This window comes from Phlebotomus papatasi, chromosome 3 (genome assembly GCF_024763615.1).
Source record: "Phlebotomus papatasi isolate M1 chromosome 3, Ppap_2.1, whole genome shotgun sequence".
In the NCBI taxonomy this organism is placed as follows: Eukaryota; Metazoa; Arthropoda; class Insecta; order Diptera; family Psychodidae; genus Phlebotomus; species Phlebotomus papatasi.
In genome coordinates this window covers 68026790-68045028 of record NC_077224.1, presented here as the reverse complement: position 1 = coordinate 68045028, position 18239 = coordinate 68026790, and the positions used below count along the sequence as shown (strand labels likewise).

The window sequence follows — 18239 nt, the reverse complement described above, 5'->3', positions numbered from 1 at the left end:
GAGAAATACTTAAAAAAAAAAGAATTCTTAGCTAAGAGCAGTTTATTAAAGTATTTTCTGTATGTTTAATGATTGCACATAAGGTTTCCAAAATTTTGGTAAGGTTTACTGTGGTATCAGAATGTAGGGAACGAACGTCGAAATCATTACAAAGAACCCAAAGAAAAAACCCGGAGATTATTTTATGGGAGGAGATTCAGCATAGAATAAAAATTCTTTTCTTTCTAGAGCTTTCAGTATTCTAAGGACCTTTAGTGATCGAAAACCGTCTAACAGTGATCGAAATCGCCTAACATTTTCGACCACTGAAGATAGTTCGAAGAGCACCGAAAGCTCTGGGAAAAAGAGAATTTTTATCATTTTTATTCTAGGCGGAACAACTACACAGTAAAAAATCGTGTAAAAAAAATAACGTGTAATTTTCAAATTACCACTAAAAAAATTGTAAATTTTAATTTTTACCACTATTAAAATGGTAAATTTTGTGTAAAAAATAATTTGTGTAAAAATTTTCAGCGTGTAATTTAAAAATGTAATTTTACCATTATTCAAGTGGAACTGTGTCACTAAAAAAGTGGTAAAAATTCCACTGCGTGTAAAATTTGGTGCGTGTAATCGAAAACGTGTAAATTCGCCATTACAGTTTGACAGCTGCAGAAGCATACCTCGGTGAGTATTTTCCTTTGTTTTCCGACTTTTCACGACCTAATTTTGTTTAAAAAGGACCAAATCCCTTAAATAAAAAGTAAAATGCGTCTACTCTGTGCGGGTTTTCAAGTGTTTTTGCGAAAAATAGTGAAAAAATCCCAGTGTGAAATGCCTGGTTGCGGGGCATCATTTTACTCATAAATTTTCTGTCTAAAAGGGCAGTTTTTGGCCACTGGTGGTCCCCAAAGTAGCCCCCAGAGTGATCATCAACCCTATAGTGAGATCCTTTCAAAAACCGGTGCAAAAATCTGCAACTTTTTTAACAGGTTTTGAACGTGTTCCAAACTTGTCAAAATTCTACGTATTATTCCCGGAAAAGACGATTTCTCTCAGTGTTCTGTCCTGTAGTGCGCTTCTGTGATCTTAGTGAGTTCAAAATTCATCCCTCAGTGATCCCCGCATGTTCAACTGATTTATTATTAAGCTCATTTTTGCATTATGGAATTTTTCCAGTCGCATTTCTGCCATTCCGGGAATAATTTCTGTGATTAACACGGGTTCACGTCATTCCCATTTTGATACAATTTGGTTTATTTTCTATTCACAGAGGAAAAGTTTACGGGGATGGACAACAAGACGGGATAAAAGTCAAGAGGCTGAGTGAATGACTGGAAGACGGAATTCAGCAATTTGTAAGGACGTGAAGGAGGAATAGCTGGTAGAGCAGTGATCAGAGAAGGAAGATAGCAGAGCGCTTAAGGTTTCAGCTTTTCTCTTATTTTCTTCTAAGTATGTTCATGATCGTGTTCCCGGAAAAGCAAATTTTCAATTTCAATCCCTCATAAAAATTGTCTCCTTTTACAGATTCACTAATCATCATCAATATCATCAACAAAATAAAATCATCCCCAGTACTCGGCTTGGGACATCACCTTTTGGAAATGGAAAAAATGAAGGAGCGAGAAAATAAAAAATTCTATTTTGTGAGCATTTGACAGGGAAATAAAATTACACGTTTGAAATTACAAGTTTTTGTATTTTACACGCATCACTTTACACAGAATTCCATATCACATTCTGCATATTACACGCAAAAAAGTACACGCAAGAGATTACACGCGGGAAATTACACGTTTCAAAAATTACACGTTTGTCAAAATTACCATTAAAATAGTGATGTAAAAAATTACCCACTATTTTAGTTGTAATATTTTTTTACTGTGTACCTATCCAACGATCAACGAATTTGTTCTTTTGTAGTATAATATCATTACCTTAATTGTTTAATAAATGATGTAATAGGAAATGGACGGAAACATTTAACCTCTCTTGATTTTCACAATTGTAAATGATGTACATAATAATCAGAAATATTCTGGATCTTCAGGGTCCCTTTTTAATGCTAAACACAAACACAGATTTAAGGACATTGGTATAATTGTTAAGTGTTTGATTATAATAGGATCTTGGTCACAATAATTCGATAGGCTTCAGACCTATATCAAGGGTAAGAGGGGTGATCAAAAAAAAAAACAAACAAACAAACACAGATTAAACTGTAAAAGCGTTCATTATAAACACTGCCTGACACAGAGGGTAACATTCTCCTTATTTCTATATACAATGTGATCGAAAACCTTTGAAGTTCATGAGCTACTGTTCATTATTGTGGAGTAAATTAGTAATAATCCGAGATAAGAAATAAAATGGGGATTCTTCACAAGTTCATATGGGAATTTTTCCTTGATAATCATAATACTAAATTTTTATTTATATATTATCTATGTCAAAATTTTACTGTTCTTTTCTTTACTCTGCAGATAAACCGAAATTCCATTCATATTGATAAGTTTTATTTAAAAATATTCCCATTTGGAACAGGTTCTGAATTATGTTATTCTACCCTAAACATGGTCACAATTTTTTAGCTACACTCAGTCCCGGCATTATGCACATCGGGATTATGCACCTGACGAGATTATGCACATACAATTATGCAAGTTTACCTACGATTGGGAATCGATTTGTGAAATCATTTTTGTAATACGTCTGAATGTATACTACTTTGTGACGCGGGAATTTTGAAGACGCTATGCTTATTTTTCAAAATAAAACTTTTATTTCTTTTATTAAGGTAAAGTTTCTAAATATTCTAACCATTTATTGAAGAACTCTGGCCAAAAAGTACTTTTTGTTTATGCATTTCTATTAAACAGTTGAATCTTTTTGAACTACTTTTACTCCGCGCGAAATTCGTTCTACGGCCGATTCATTCAACAGAAATCGCTTGCGGGTATGCAAATTTTCTCGGTGCATAATGCCATTTCGCGCGTTTTTTTCGGTTCTGAAAATGTGCATAATCCCGGGACTGAGTGTAATGCCAGGCCCTTGGTCTGATACAGTAAAAGCGTGCTGTAAATTGATAGGTTCGTTTGACAATATTTCATTTAAAAAAGAGATCTGTGGAAAAATGGAAATAAAGATGTCACCTAACGTGTCATAGGAATGAACTTTAAATTAAGGAATGGTGTTCGTTAGGGTCAATCGTTAGTTGTTGTCGTATAGGTCACATGTTCTACGAAATCACTCTTTTCGTCATTTTTCTTTCACAAATTTAAAATTTATTGGGGTAACAAAAATCTTATTGTTTCTTAATTATTTTAATGTCTTATTATTTTATTCGCTATTGGAAAGTATAGAAAAATGTCTCTGATACTAAAATTTTTCTCCCGACAAATTGGAATACAATTATATTCATAGATTTATACTAAAGACGATATTTTTTATTTTGACATAATTTTAAATGTGATCGATTATTAATATTACCATTTTTTAGAAATTTTAAAAATCACTTATTTTATCAAAAGCAAAAAACATTTCTGTTTTTGTTGTTTTTATTTGAATTTCTCAGTTATGGCCTCTACACATTGGGAGCAATTTTTGTCAAAAATTGCTTTTTTGAAGGAAATTCCCTGCAGCGTTATAGGGCGAAACGTCAAATTTCTGTCAAAAACGCAATTTTTGATGAAAATTGCCCCCAATTTATAGACACCTTTAAAGATAAGGAAACTGCAAATAATACTTTATAATTTATCACAATGTTCAAATAAATCTGTCGGTGAGTGTAAATACTCTCGCTGCAACCCCTTCGAGGCACCACCTGAAGAATAGCTGTGTGAGAAATGTGCAGAATGTGGTATAATGGCGCGAAATTATCTGAATAATTGGTGTGATGTTTTGTGCATTGCTAACATAAAACGCTGTTTAAGGTGCATTTTAATTGCAAGCGTGTGCAATTTTCACATTAGGAAAAGCATTTCACTTTTGGTCTGGCGATGGCTCAAGAAAGTGCAATTGCATGAGGCACTGCCCAAGTTTTATGCGAAAATCGTTTGGTAAATTTCTGGGTGGCGGAAGAGTAGAAACTTTTTCCTGCCATTCATGCTTTATATTTACGGTGGGATTTCTCTATATCGCGCCCATCAGCAGCATTTTCCAGCAACAACAGAAGGAAGACACCGAGGGAGGCAATTCGCGTTTGAGGAGTGTGTTGGGAAATAAATAAACAAATAAATTGCACGTTTTCTTTTCAAGGCAAAAAACATTTCCAATTTATTTCACATAATGCGCCCCCTAAAGCCCAACACCACCCCTATTATGCCGGGTGTTACACGTTCTTTTACGACACGGAAGATCAAGAAATCTCACTTTTCCTGAGAGAATGGCAGCTACTTAATTTTCTTCATCATTTCGCTTTAGGCGTATTTAATGTTTATGACACGTTACATTCAAACGAACATCAATGTCCTTATTGCAACGGCACCTCGTAATATTTATTGTAAGCAATATGCTTCCAAAGATCTAAAGTTTTTGTGGTGTAGAACCAAAATAATAAAGAAGGAAAAAAAGGCAGGGAAAAGTGTTGGTCCATCATGACAAAAGTACAATTGGATATGGGTGAAAATAAAATTTTTATTCTTTCGCATTGTTCTCATCTCAACTCATGATGTTTTACGTGAATTTATGCCCATGTGAAATTTTCAAGAGTATCCGGAAAAGGGAAAAAATAAACTTTTATTTTCATGAAATTTTCTACTTTTCAAATTTTGTTGGAATTTTTATTGTATTAAAAATCTAGATTTTTTTTATTTGCTGTGATAATTTGCGAAGTATGTCGATCAAAGAAGTACAAGTAGCCCCTCCGGAGTTGAGACAGGAAAAATTCTTGTATCGACCCAGGATCTAGGGTAAGTGTGCCAAATTCCGGCCAGCTTGTAATTTCGGCCACCTTTTTTGTTCCTCGAATTTCCATGAATTTTTAGTTTTTACATACTGTAGAGATTATACAATGCAAAAGAATAACAAAAAATGTGGCTTCGACATAAGACATTGAAAGAATTCCCTAAGGGCAAAGAACTATGAGAATGAAGGTGGCCGAAATAGGGCACCAAAGCTATGTCTATATTTTTATTCATTTAAAATGTATTAAGAATGATTTTGGAGTAAATAAAGACGATAAACGATTTAAAAGGTTCCAAGCAACACTCCTTAAGAAATGGGAATAAAAAAAATAATTTTTTATTAAAAATATTACATTTCAAACTTGAGACTTTGGCGCTTGCATGCAACTATGCCGAAATTTGGCACACTTATCCTAACTGGAGATCTCTCGTTTTCTAAATGAGTGCTCTACCAAATGAGCTAAAGACGCCACTACAAGCTCTGTTTGACTTACCACGCGATATTAACAAATTGCATTGTGCGATTCAATTGATAATTCTCGGGGATTCGAGATATGGATGGGTACAATATTGTACGTAGAACTGACCAAGCATATCATGTGTTCATGGACCGCATTATTACATATACTTAATAACTTATCTGAAAGAACTATCAGGAATTTCGGTATCTATTATACGGATTTTCGGGACTACTCATAAGTTCACATTTGGTTCATTCCCGGTTCATAACCGATTGAGCTGGTTTACAGTTGTCAGAAATTCCGAGGCCTATCCATAAAACCCCAACATGATTACATTCGCTTGAGACATACGCTCTTTAGATTTTAGAGATACTAATGGTTCCAGGGGCAACTTAAGGAGGGGGGTCCCCAGAATTCCCCAAGTCTATATCTGTCTACAAAAGGTTACTCTTCTCGTCCTCTCGTCGTATTGAAACTTTATGGTAACAATTTCTTTTATATAAAATTTCCGAATAGAGGTCTTTGTGGTGCATTTATTTTATTTATTTATTTATTTAAATAAAATGCCTTTGAAACTGTGCGTCTCTTAGAGGCAAAGTATAACAGGCAAGAGGATAATGCGTCCACCGCTGTCTTAGCGTTGGTGACCAACCTACTCCGGAGCCAAACTGTGGAAATGCTCCTTCTCAGGTTGTATAAGCCAGGGAGGAGACAGTACAATAAAGTCAAAAAAGCAAATCAAAATTATGAGAGTAAAGGCAAGAGAAAAAAAGCAGTCAAGGCATTACAAAAGCTTGGATCAATTGCTGTTTTCTCTCTCTAGTTAGTGAGTTCCAGAGAGATACTCCCAATACGAAAAGTGAGTTATGGAGAATGCGGCTCGACGATCTGGGTATAACGAGACACGAAGACCTAGTGGACAAGCCAGGCACGAGAAACTCGGCTAAATATTTAGGTTGCCTAGTGATCAATAAGCGAGAAATAAATTCATAGTAAGGGCTTCTACAGACCTGATGATTAGCCGAGAGATGGCTTAGCGTAATTAGATTCGAAATAATATTTAAACTACATTTCCATAATTATCCACTTAGTCGTCTCTCAGCTTAAGTCGTAAGTGTGTCTAGGACATAAGAGCGTTAGGTTTTTAGACGGTGCCAGGCCTTTGACTCAACTGTCACAGTTCTGAATTCGAGTCCCACCCAATACAAAAGATTGAAGTGTCTTAAGAGATATTTATCAAGTTTAAATTGTAAGATGTATAATACACAAAATGACCGCAAGATGGTCCGGTACATCGAAATAAATAATCAATAAAAAATAATAAAATTTCCGAATAAAATATTTCATGCCACATCTACGTTTTGAAAACGAAATAAAAGGTCTCCCTGAATTTCTATTTTAACAAACCACTGACTGGGGTAAATTTTCTAAAATTTGCCAAAAAATAACAGTAATTAGGTGCTTATGTGCTGGATACGTTTACGATTTAAGCCAAGAGACAGCTTAACGTAAATCAAAATAATGATTAAACTAAATTCACATCCAAAAACTAAAAGGATCAAATTGTTCCAGGATCTAAAAGGATTAAACATTGGAAATTAAGGTTTAATGTTGGAAAGTTTTCAACATTAAACCTTAATCGATTTTAATTGTCCACATTATGAGAAATTATGAGAATTTTACGAACTTTAGTTCAATGTTTTGTATTTATGTACGGAGAAATCGTCAATCAGAGCAAATGACACTCAACCCATGTAACCAAAACAGGCCAGCATGACTTAATAATGTGGTCGGCATTACTTGTTGACCTAGTCAGATACTGGTCAAAATCTGGTCAGATTACTAAAAACGTGCAAGCGCCTCCACCTCTTAATTACTTAATGACGACGTAATTACGTAATGACAACTGTGGTCGTAATTAAGTAATGCCGACCTGGAATCTGACCTCCTTCCCGTGTTATGAAGTGAAGTTGGCTCTTCTTCTGAGGGGAAATTGGGAAATTTTTATTTCGAATAATAATACTGTGTGGCGCTGATGTACACAAAGTGGTGGCGCTACAAATAATTACCTCAGATATGGAGAAAATGTTTTCAAAGTCCCAATATGCCAATAGAATATCGCAAAATTTCATAGATTCTTTATATGTTAGTGAAAATGCAGAGACTGGTTACCGTTAGAGTTTTTATTGAAAATTCATATAGTCACACCCCATTCTGTAATAAATCGTTTTAATTATCATATTTTGCCTATTAAAAAAAAATATTTTTTTAGGAAAATTCTGAAACGCCTCCAAACAAATCTTACATGCTTCTAATATCATGTAAGCATAAAAATAATGGTTAAAACCTTGCAATTATTGCTAAATATAAAAATTATTTTTGACTTGCAAAATTGTGTGGTAAAGTCAATGGTGGACACCCTATAAAAAAAGGAAATCAGACAAATCCTACGAATGTCGTACGACAATTCCATTAAATAAAATAATTTAGTTCTGTTATTTTTATTAAATGAATGAGGATTTATATTTAATAGAAAGCCACGAAATATTCTTATATTTGGAATAATCAATATTTTAATAATATAAATAAATTATTAAAGTATTTTTAAATTTGTAACTAAGTTAAGGTACAAGATTCATGTGAATAATAATAAATGCGTGTGTTGTACCATTTAGTTATAAACACAGACGTATTTTGCTCTAGGAGAAAGAATTAAAAAACGGTTTGAGGGTCACCTGTATAATCGCCATTGGAGATATTCGGAGTATCTTACATTTTATTTCAATATTTTAAATTTAAAAAAATCATTTACTTCTGTATAGTTAGTTAGGGATCATATGTATAGCCAGTATCTGGTTCTCCAAAATCTAAATGACAGCTGTTAATCATCGAGAAAATTTAAAAACTCCATCACGTCATTCCATATGGGTTTTTATAATTAATTTGTCTCCCGATCGTACATATACAAAGCGTCAGTTAAATCAGCATTTGTCGTAACTTCATTTTTGCGATTTCGGGATATATACATATTTAGAATCGGCGTAATTTTGTTTATTAATCGCATTTGAGAAAAAGAAACTTTTATAAGCCCATTAAAAATTATTTTAAACAAAAATTATCGTAAGAGCTCTTTATTAAGAAAAATTTATCAGAATTTGTCGTAACTTCCATTCTTGGGGAAGTTACGACAAAATTCCATACAAAATTTTCAGTAATCAGCATTTGCCGTAACTCTTTTGCTCGTTTGCGTAGCTTGTAATTTGCAGCAGAAATGTAACATTTCTCATTAAAGCGTTCACAAACTCTTCCAAATATTCAAAGACAGTGAGAATAATGCAACATTAACTAATTTTAATTCAATATTTGTGAGAAAAAAGTAAGAAAAAATCCCTGCCCATCTGTCATTAATTCAAAACAAAAAAAAGCGACACGGCGCGCAAAATTTATTCAATAAAATTTATTAAATTAAAGCTTTTAGGGACAGGGATAAGAGTTTAATTGATTAATTTAGTCAAATAATGGTGCTTATTATCACTAGAGTCATTGAATTTGATATAATGCATTTTTGAAAATTGTCGTAACTTCCCAGATCTCCATACATTGGAAGTTACGGCTTTATAAACGATGGAAGTTACGACAAAATCTTATTGTGTTTCATTGAATATATATCCCAATATCTCAGTTTTTAAATCATTTTATAAAGATTTTCTCGAGTTAACTAACAGTTTATTAGTGCCACTATTATTATTTTGACTCAAAAGTATCGCATTCGGGGCTCAATTTTAAGAAAAATAATTCTAAACTGAAAATTTCGTCTCCTGGAAAGTTGTCAAAAGGAAGTTACGACAAATGCTGATTTAACTGACGAAAGAATGAACTCTATTTTATACAAAAGTTTTGCTTCTTGCTAGACACAGCCATAACCCGTTTTTCGAAGCTTATAAAATATTTTTGGGACAACTTCTTTAATTCATCGTTCTCCTCAATTTTTTCGTCGCTTCTATTCCCTGCTCTTTCAAAACCATAAATTCAATTTAAAATGGTTAAAAAATTTTATTGACTTTCCTTACAATAGCCTTTATTGATTTGTCACATTTTTCTTCTCAAACTTGAACGTTTACAAAGTCTGCCGACGTTTGATAACCTCAGTTTTCTTCGTCTCATTGTGATTTTAGGGTTTTCATTAGACACTTTCTGGAGGTCCCAAGTTTTATAGTTGCTACTACGGAGGAATCCTCAGTGGTGTGCCTATTATTTGTTGCAAAATGGAGTTCCTTTGCAAGCCTAGAATAAAAATATGTGATAAAGAAATGTCTTTATTTTTCAAAAAACACAATCTGAACATTTCTGCTGCAGAGAGATCGCGAACCTCTCATTGATTTCCACATTCTCTATTACTTCCATCGTCTCCTAAAATTCTATCGACTCCTACTTATCTTGCAACATTTGTGTAGTAGCTCGGCATATTTATACGGCTGGCTCGTGATTTCTAGTTCCACTCCCGGATAACACGACTAGTCGCACTTTTGAGGTTATGAATGCTGACGATTTTGTTAATGGGTTCCCAATTTGAATGCTGTCACATTTTGTAGTCTCTTGAGCTGTCAAAAATACCGACGTCGAGATTTGGTAACTGAGATTACGGGCTTACGTAATGATTTTTCCATAATTTTTAAAAGTAGGAAAAATTGTATAAAATTTCGGGGAAAAATCCAGTTAGATTATTTGCTTATTGCCAGAAACTTTTTCTGTATACTTAAATTTGACATACTTTGACATAATTTTCCAGAATCGTGATTGAAAAATGCAATAAGAGTTGGCAATAACGACGTCGAAATTACGTCAGATTTAGGTAGAGATTAGGTAATACTAAGGTGAATACTGCAAGATAGCACTACCTGATTATTACGTAATTCCGACTACACTTGTTACCACGCTAATATAATAGGAAAATTCATTAAACAATACAGTACATAGGAAAAGTTCGTGCATAGAGTTTGCTTACTGCCACAAACTTTCTCTATATACTTAAATTTGGCACACTTTCACATAATTTTCCAGAATCACGATTGAAAATTGCAATGAGCGTTGCTTATAACGACGTCAAAATTACGTCATGCTTAAGTAATACACTCAATCACAAAATGGCGTAGGTCATACATTTACGTATTTATGACCTCTTGATTACCACATGTAATTTGCCTATTTTCATCACGTCGTAATGAAGTAAATTTTAGGTAGTATCAATAAATATCGTGACCTAACGTATTAGTTACTTAAATTCTCCTAGTCAGACTTCAACAGGTCAGTAGATAAGCAGTGACGACGTCCTTATAAGGTTTTCATGTCATTTAGTAAGGCTTGTGTTACATGGGGATGTAGTGCGTACAATTGAGCCGGCAGCTCATGGTGACCATGAATTTTGGTTTATTGTGAAAATTTTACGAACTTAAGTTCAATGTTAATTGAATTTATGTACAGAGAAATTGTCAATCGTTATGAGAAATATTCACTCATTTCTTTTCAATCATTTATTTTGGAACACTTAGGTTAGCAGCCTACGCTTGTCGATCCTATTCCCGCTATTTCAGGAAGGCATTTAGGATCGATTCTAAGGTACTTCTTGGTAAAATCCTGATTTCATTATCCTTGTCCTAGGTCTGCCCCGAGGTCGAAGCCTCTCCATAATGGGTTGCATAACTTTTCTGTGGAATCTTTCTTTATTCATGCGCTGAACATAACCCTACCATAAGAGAAATATGGGTAATCTATCAATAATATTAAGCGTAACATATCAACTCGTTCTCCTTAAAGAATTTGATTTTGGTAGAGTTTTATAATTCTAAAGGTTTCAAAAAAAATTAATGATTGATTGTTCGATCGATTGTTTCCATAAGAAACCAACCGGTTTGAGATATCGACTTCGAGTTTTTGGTGACCTAATCAAAAAATCCCTTTATTCCAACTCATTTAATGTTTTTAGATCTTTTTGGTATTCCGCCAAAAATAAATTTCCTCGAAAATTTCATGAAATTCTCTACGTTCGGTCAAATACTCTAAAACCCCTGAGCACAAGAAGTCTCATTCATATGTTCCATAAGCATCCCTCATCAAAAGAAATGCCATTAAAGATGCCAAAAGTATCAGTGTAATACAATAAACAGTTTATAAATACATCAAGTGCCGAATGATAGCACCAATGCGAGAAAATTTGATTAGAAAACTTTCTTGCTCTTTTTATTATATGCGTGTAGGCAATATTTGCCTCTGGATGGCACTTTGAAACATTTTTATGCTCACACAGGCAGCATATTTTCCACTTCACGTAAACTCTCCGAGGGTGGGCAATATGGGGTAACAACAAAAAAAATTCCGCACACCCCTCCAAAGCATTTAAATGGGATGGAGATATATATTTTTTGGCACAATTACCCAAATAATAATGTTTTCCAATTTTATTTCCGCGTGGGGTCATCCGCCCCATGTTCTCTGGATTTGGTATGGCCCTTTGGTCAAGAGGGTGACCGATCGAATGTGAAAATTGTCTTTGTTGGCGAGAATGCTGAAGAAGGATTGACACCGGAGGGTCAAATGGACGGCCACTATATTTAGATATGATGGACAATAAATTAGAATGGGGAGAGCGTGAAAATGTGCAAAAGGAAATCGATTTTAAATTGTAACACTTTGAATTATGTTGATTGTGAAAGTGTGACAATCATTTATTGATGGTACATGTATATACGTATTGGAAGTTACCCTACAGACATGGGATGGGTAGTAATGTGTGTCATCCTCGTAAAAATGCCAAACACCACCGGATTGTATCGCTTGAGGGGGTGTTGAATTGAATGAGACACAAACGATCGTTGTGGTAAATCATGACTTGATTTTTCACTCTATCTCCCCCACAAACCCTATAACAAAAATGTAATCTAATCTCTCCTTTTTTGCCCTGGTCACGGGAATACCATCCCATTTAACCAAAGTGGTCAGTCATTTTTATCTACAGAAATTTTCTTTACTTAACCCCTCAGTGTTTCGGAAATAACTTGAGCATTCTTCGACACTCTCTTAAGTGAACATCAAAGAGATTTTCTACCCTTCGTTCGCATGGGATTATAATTTGCACATAGCTAATGAGGTGAGAAATATTGACTGTGCAGAGTGCCAGTAACGCATTATAATTATTATAATATTATAGGAGCCATCTCGCACTTCTCATTGATTTTGCGTGTTACTGCACTGATCAGAGGCATACGGAACTGTCCCATCCTCCAAAGGAAGTTAGTGAGTGCGTCACAGTGCCACTGAAGCAAGAGACGAGAGGCTGATGAACCTAAAGGATTACAATGTGCCTTTGAAGGACAAATAAATTCACAGACAAGGCTTCAAGCCTGCAACAAAGTCCACTCAACTTCACAGGTCTAATTGAAAAGAAACCAGTGATAAGCCCAGATAAGCTTATGGTAACTGAAATTCTTCACAGGTAACCGCGGAGTGCTTGCGAATCGGGGTGCTTCCAACTCAGAATGAGTGAAAGTTTGGTCGTGAGTTAAGTTTTGGGAGTATTGCGTCGAGTAAACTGTTCTTGTCGGTCAAAATGGATAAAATTCGATTCAACTTACAATCGAATTTTCACGCATTCCGAGTTGCAAGCACCCCGAGTTGCACGCACTTCGAGGTCGCCTGTAAAGAATCTCAACTACCGTAAACTTATCTGGACTTATCACTGGTCATTTTCTATTTTAAATTGTGTTCATGCGGTAGGCAAACAAAAGAAAAGAAAAGTTCTTTGAAATCGGTTAATAAACATTAGAGATAGAGTCCGGTTTATTTGAATATAGAGGAAAGCGCGCTACCTTCGGAAGATTTATGCTTCGTAAAATTTATTTTTTTTTCAATGTGTTATAAATTAATGTGGTCCATTATAATATTATATTTTAATACCCAGTCCAATGTCTTAAATTTCCCGAAAAGAACCATATGTCAAATCCATTAGGAGCAAAGAAAAAATTGATTTGTCCGAAGCTTGAGTCGTCCGAAGGTTGAGCGCTATCCCCTAGTAATGGTTGTGGTACAGTGAGTTGGAGTAGGGATGGATCGAATCAATCGTTAGATATATTTCGATCTCAAATACAATATATACTAATATTTCAACGAAATCCCTTCATTGTATCAGAAGGGTTGTAGTACTCCACAAGAGCTTTCCAAAATATGACTTTTTTCAATTCTGACAATTAGAACCGGAGATATGACCATTTGAAAACTCGATTTTTGACCCCTTATAAGCTCGGGTGAGGAGGAACGTGAGGCTTAAATTTTTTTAATAGGAAGCTCTTAGGACCAGCGAGCAAAATTTGAGATCGATCGATGCCATTGAAGCTCAGTTATTGAGAAAACAAAGTTTGGGCGTGTTCCAAAGTGGCTGAAGGGGTGGGGAGGGTGGCGGGGTTGATATGTCATCATCAACTTCTAGCAGCCCATCGACATTTAACCTTTACCAAAAACTACTACTTGATATCTCTTTCCGTTCTCTCTCCTGAAGTGATTATACGACGATCGTAAAGTTCATGGAAATCGATTTTTAGCGCACAGGAGCACATTATATTCGTGATCTCTGACAAGGAAAGTCCTCCAGCTCTAAATCGAGTTTGTCAATGAAACTCGGTATATTACCTAATTTGGAGCCAAAGAATTCATTGATGATAGTCCTAGATTTCAGAGCGTTTTTGTTCTCCTTATGTGTCAAGGTCAAAAAGGTCATCAATGAGTTTTCTGTGTGAAGACGTTAAATTTCGAGAGGCAGTAGCTTGGAATATTCTTCGTATCCCCTCAAAAGTTGACCCTGGGAATCCAAATATCATCTTAATTTTGCCCCTACGCTCTTCTTTCCTCTAAAAACGTACATTACCATCTAACATATCTCAAAATGAACAGAATACCATGGATCGTTCTGACGAAATTTCGAAAAAAAACATATTTTTATAGATAAGGAGAAGGGTGGAGGGAAATTAAGATTATATTTGGTCAAGAGCAATCCCCAAGTTCAATTTTAACTGTATAAAAATTTTATCTGCATGAAATTGCCCCACTCTCCTGTAATATTAATCTTGGATTTGTCTGCGGAGAACAACTATTTTATGTGTAATTTTCAAAGCATCCCAGCATAGCGGAATGCTCGAACTCACGTGATAGAGCTCTCAGTGAATTAGTTTTTCGCATAATCTTTTGGTGTTTACTGATCTACTGGAGATCAAATTGATTCATATATCACAAAAGCATTTGAAAATTAAAAAAAGTTGGTACTTAACCAATTCATTACCAATGAAGATCGATGCTTCCGGGTTTGAAATTTCAATATCTTTCCACAAAATTCAAATTTAACCAAATCAGTTAAAAAGTGAGCCCTCCAAAGTGATTGACCTATGACTTTCAAATTCAAAATCGCGAATTTTCCGGTCACAGGTATGTTTAGACGAAATGTTCGTCTGGACTACCTCTAAAAAATATCAGAAAATCATAAAAAAAAACTTGGGCCCATTTTGAGAAAAAAAAAACAAAAAACATGGTTTTGGAGGGCTAGACGGGGGTGGAGGGAAAAGAAAGAAAATCTGGAGTTTTTTATTGGGGGTCATCGAAGACCAGAAGTCGATATCTTTTACCATTTAAGGTCTAAGACGATGGCAAGTTGAAAAAAGGCGATTATATAACTACTCTCTCTTTGAGTTCGAACAGTAAAATTTAAGAATTTTTTCAGGCAATAGGGAGAGGTGGGGCTACTTTAAGCTATGGGGCTACATTGTTATACGATTTTTTCGCATATTTCTAATGGAAACTGGGTTTCAACATGATGCAAGTTGGATAGACAAAATAATTGTGGATCTAAATAAAATAATTGTAAGGTCCAGCTTCATTTAGAAATAGACAAAAAAGTCGTATAACAATCTAGCCCCACAGCTCAAAGTAGCCCCACCTCCCCCTACTAATGCATGATCGAGCATTAAAAATAAGATGAAAAGAGCATTATTTCGACTGATGTATATTCTTGAGTTGAAAGCAATGAACTTGTGCTACAGGCTAGATAACATTTTACATCGAAAAACAGTTATAAGGGAAGAGTACCAGCGATCGGCAGTGTTCCTCGGATCGTTAGGTTATTACCAAATTGTTGCACGAATTCAAATGAGTTTTTAAAAATTATTAGCTGCCTTTTATCATATAACTCTCATAAGAATTCAGTGCATTAGCTAAGATTTAATTAATATAACACATTTTCCGTAAGATACCTGATTAAATTCGTGACTATCCGAGGTATAGAGTACATAGTTGTGATTATACATACAGAGCTGTGATTATAACTATTTTTATTAATTCATTGTAAAACAATAAAATTCAAATTCGAATATATAATTAAATGGATCATCACTATTTAATGATTAGCGTGTCACATAGAAAACTAAATTAGTATTTTGAGACTTAGGGTGGAGTAACCACTTATCGCCACTTTTAGGAAAAAGTGAAATTAATTGTATTATAACTTTTGATACCTTATTATCAGATAACTCAAATTTGACACAAAGCTACTTAGGTATATTGGCTGCTGATTCTTCAAAACAATTGTCCTACAATTCAACGCGGGAGTACATAAAAAACTGATTTTTATTAACAATGCAAAAATAACCACTTCGTCGCCACTTTTCGCCAGTTCTGTAACCACTTCTCACCACCCACTTGGAAAAGTTCAAACTCGATTATTTTGAGTAATATTATGCAAAGAATACATTCAGCATTTCTTTTTCCTCATGATCACCTTATTATTACTCACATTAAATGATTTTTCTTCATTTTTATTTGAGAAATCAAATTATTAGACTATTGCAGAAAGTAAACAAAGTAGATTTGACAACTGAGAATCTATGAAGTGAAGTTAGCGTCGCCTCTTGAAATGCAATGGCGACAGGTGGTGAATCATTTTTAGAATATTACCACTTTCCGCCATGGCTCATTTTTACATAAAAATAATATAAAATGAAATATTAACTAATTAAATACAAATTTTATGTATTCGTCGAATGTAATTAAATGTTCAATAGACAAATTATTGATTCAAAATCGGAAATTTTGTTCGATAAAAGTTTCATGACACTTACTATATTTGGTAAGAAATATTGGATTCAACGCACTTGCTCAAAATATTCCCCTAAAAAATGCTCAAACATTTAAATTCAAAACAAAACATGAGTGTTTTTCGACTGTATACATAGCAGCAATAAAAATTCAAGTAACTTTGCGGCTCATTTATTTCATAAATCGTGAAAAATAGCGATTTCAATATAAGTGGCGAGAAGTGGGGCACTGGCGAGAAGTGGGGCACTGGCGAGAAGTGGTGATTCCGCCCTATATTTTCAACTAAATATCGAAAATGTCTCTTAACACAAAGGGTTATTCATAAGCAAATAGAATGCTCGAGTACCCTGTTCCCTGGAAAAATGTATGGCTTTCCTGAGTTCCCCGCGAGTTCCCTGAAAAAATATATGAGTTACTTTAGTTCCCCGAAAGAATGTACGGATTCTCCGAGTTTCCCGTGAGTTTCCGGAAAAAAATTTATGGGTACACCGAGTTTCCCGTGAAATCTTCTGGGTTCCCCGGGTTCCCCGTGCGTTCCCCGGGTTCACCGTGGGTTCCGTGGTTAGATTGGCTTAAGCTCCCCGAAATAACTTACCCCTTGTCTGAACATTCCGATCCCAGGTACTCTTTCGTTAGTTTTATCAAATTAAACTGGGTCTTAAAATTGTTTCAACTCTTTTGCTTTTTTTCTTATCCAGTGTAGGGGGAAGTGGGGTACTTTTGAATTGGGGCAGCTTTAAAATTGTTTTTTTCTCTTATTTTTAGTGAAACTGGATATTGACCTCAATTCTGAGACCAAGATCAAGATTAAGATCATAAAAAAATTGAAGATTTTAGTACAATTTTAGTATTCTGAAATCAAAAAATCAAGATCAAGATGTCAAATCTGTCAAATGTCTTGCAATCTTGAAATCCAAGACAAAAACCGTGTGGAAATCAAGATTTTCAATTCTGGAACTAATATTTCAAGATTTCAAAACGTCAAATTTCTTGTTTTCTTGAAATAATTCCAAGAACCTCTCGGAGGTGCTTGGAATTTTCAAGATAGTAACAATTTGAAGAGTTTCATGCGGGAATCTATCTCTATAATGAATATTTCTATAAAATATGATACAAAAAGAAATTGCTGTGAAAAATACTGTGTTTGATATTGTAATTTAAGCGAAATGGCAAACATATCTAGATGTACGTATCGAAATATAACACCTTAAGAATACCTGCAAAAGAATCACATCTTTCATAAATATTTCAAGGCTTATCACACATCACAAGTTTTGTTTGCATTTCTTTTAATCCCGATTATGGCCTCTCATTATTTAATACAACCTATAATTAATTTTCCTAATTTATATGAAGAAATTTCAACAAATTCAGCAGAGAAATGAAGATATTGGTTAGAAGTGACGTTTCGTTAAGTGTGGAAAATCTTGAAATCTTGGTTCTTAGCTAAGACATTTTAAGTTCCAATAATGCTTCGCGTCAGAATATGAAATCTTGATCTTGGAAAAATTTGACAGCTTGAAATTTTGATCTTGATCTTGGTCTCAAAATTGAGGTCCTTATCATGATATAATTTAGCTCCATAAACTGATTGCGAAGCTGAGTTATATCATCATAAGTCTCACATCTATTTAAAAATATCATAAAAGGCTCAATTTAAAAGGTGCCCCAATTCTCCCTATGTTAAAGTTATCAGAGTGGTTTAAGGTAACTATACAAGAGTAAAAATTAATCTTGTACTGCCCATTCAGGTACATTC

General features: G+C 34.5%; 1 protein-coding gene and 1 long non-coding RNA gene across 2 annotated transcripts in view; one reads left to right on the top strand and one right to left on the bottom strand.

The window, feature by feature from the left end:
• Positions 1 to 18239, bottom strand: part of LOC129807290 (homeobox protein prospero-like) — a 304968-nt gene that overhangs the window by 192981 nt on the left and 93748 nt on the right. The gene's annotated exons all lie outside the window — the stretch shown is intronic.
• LOC129807291 (uncharacterized) lies at positions 1142 to 1670 on the top strand. The gene is made up of 2 exons (XR_008752255.1): positions 1142 to 1437; positions 1513 to 1670. It is a non-coding gene; the product is annotated as an uncharacterized LOC129807291 (long non-coding RNA).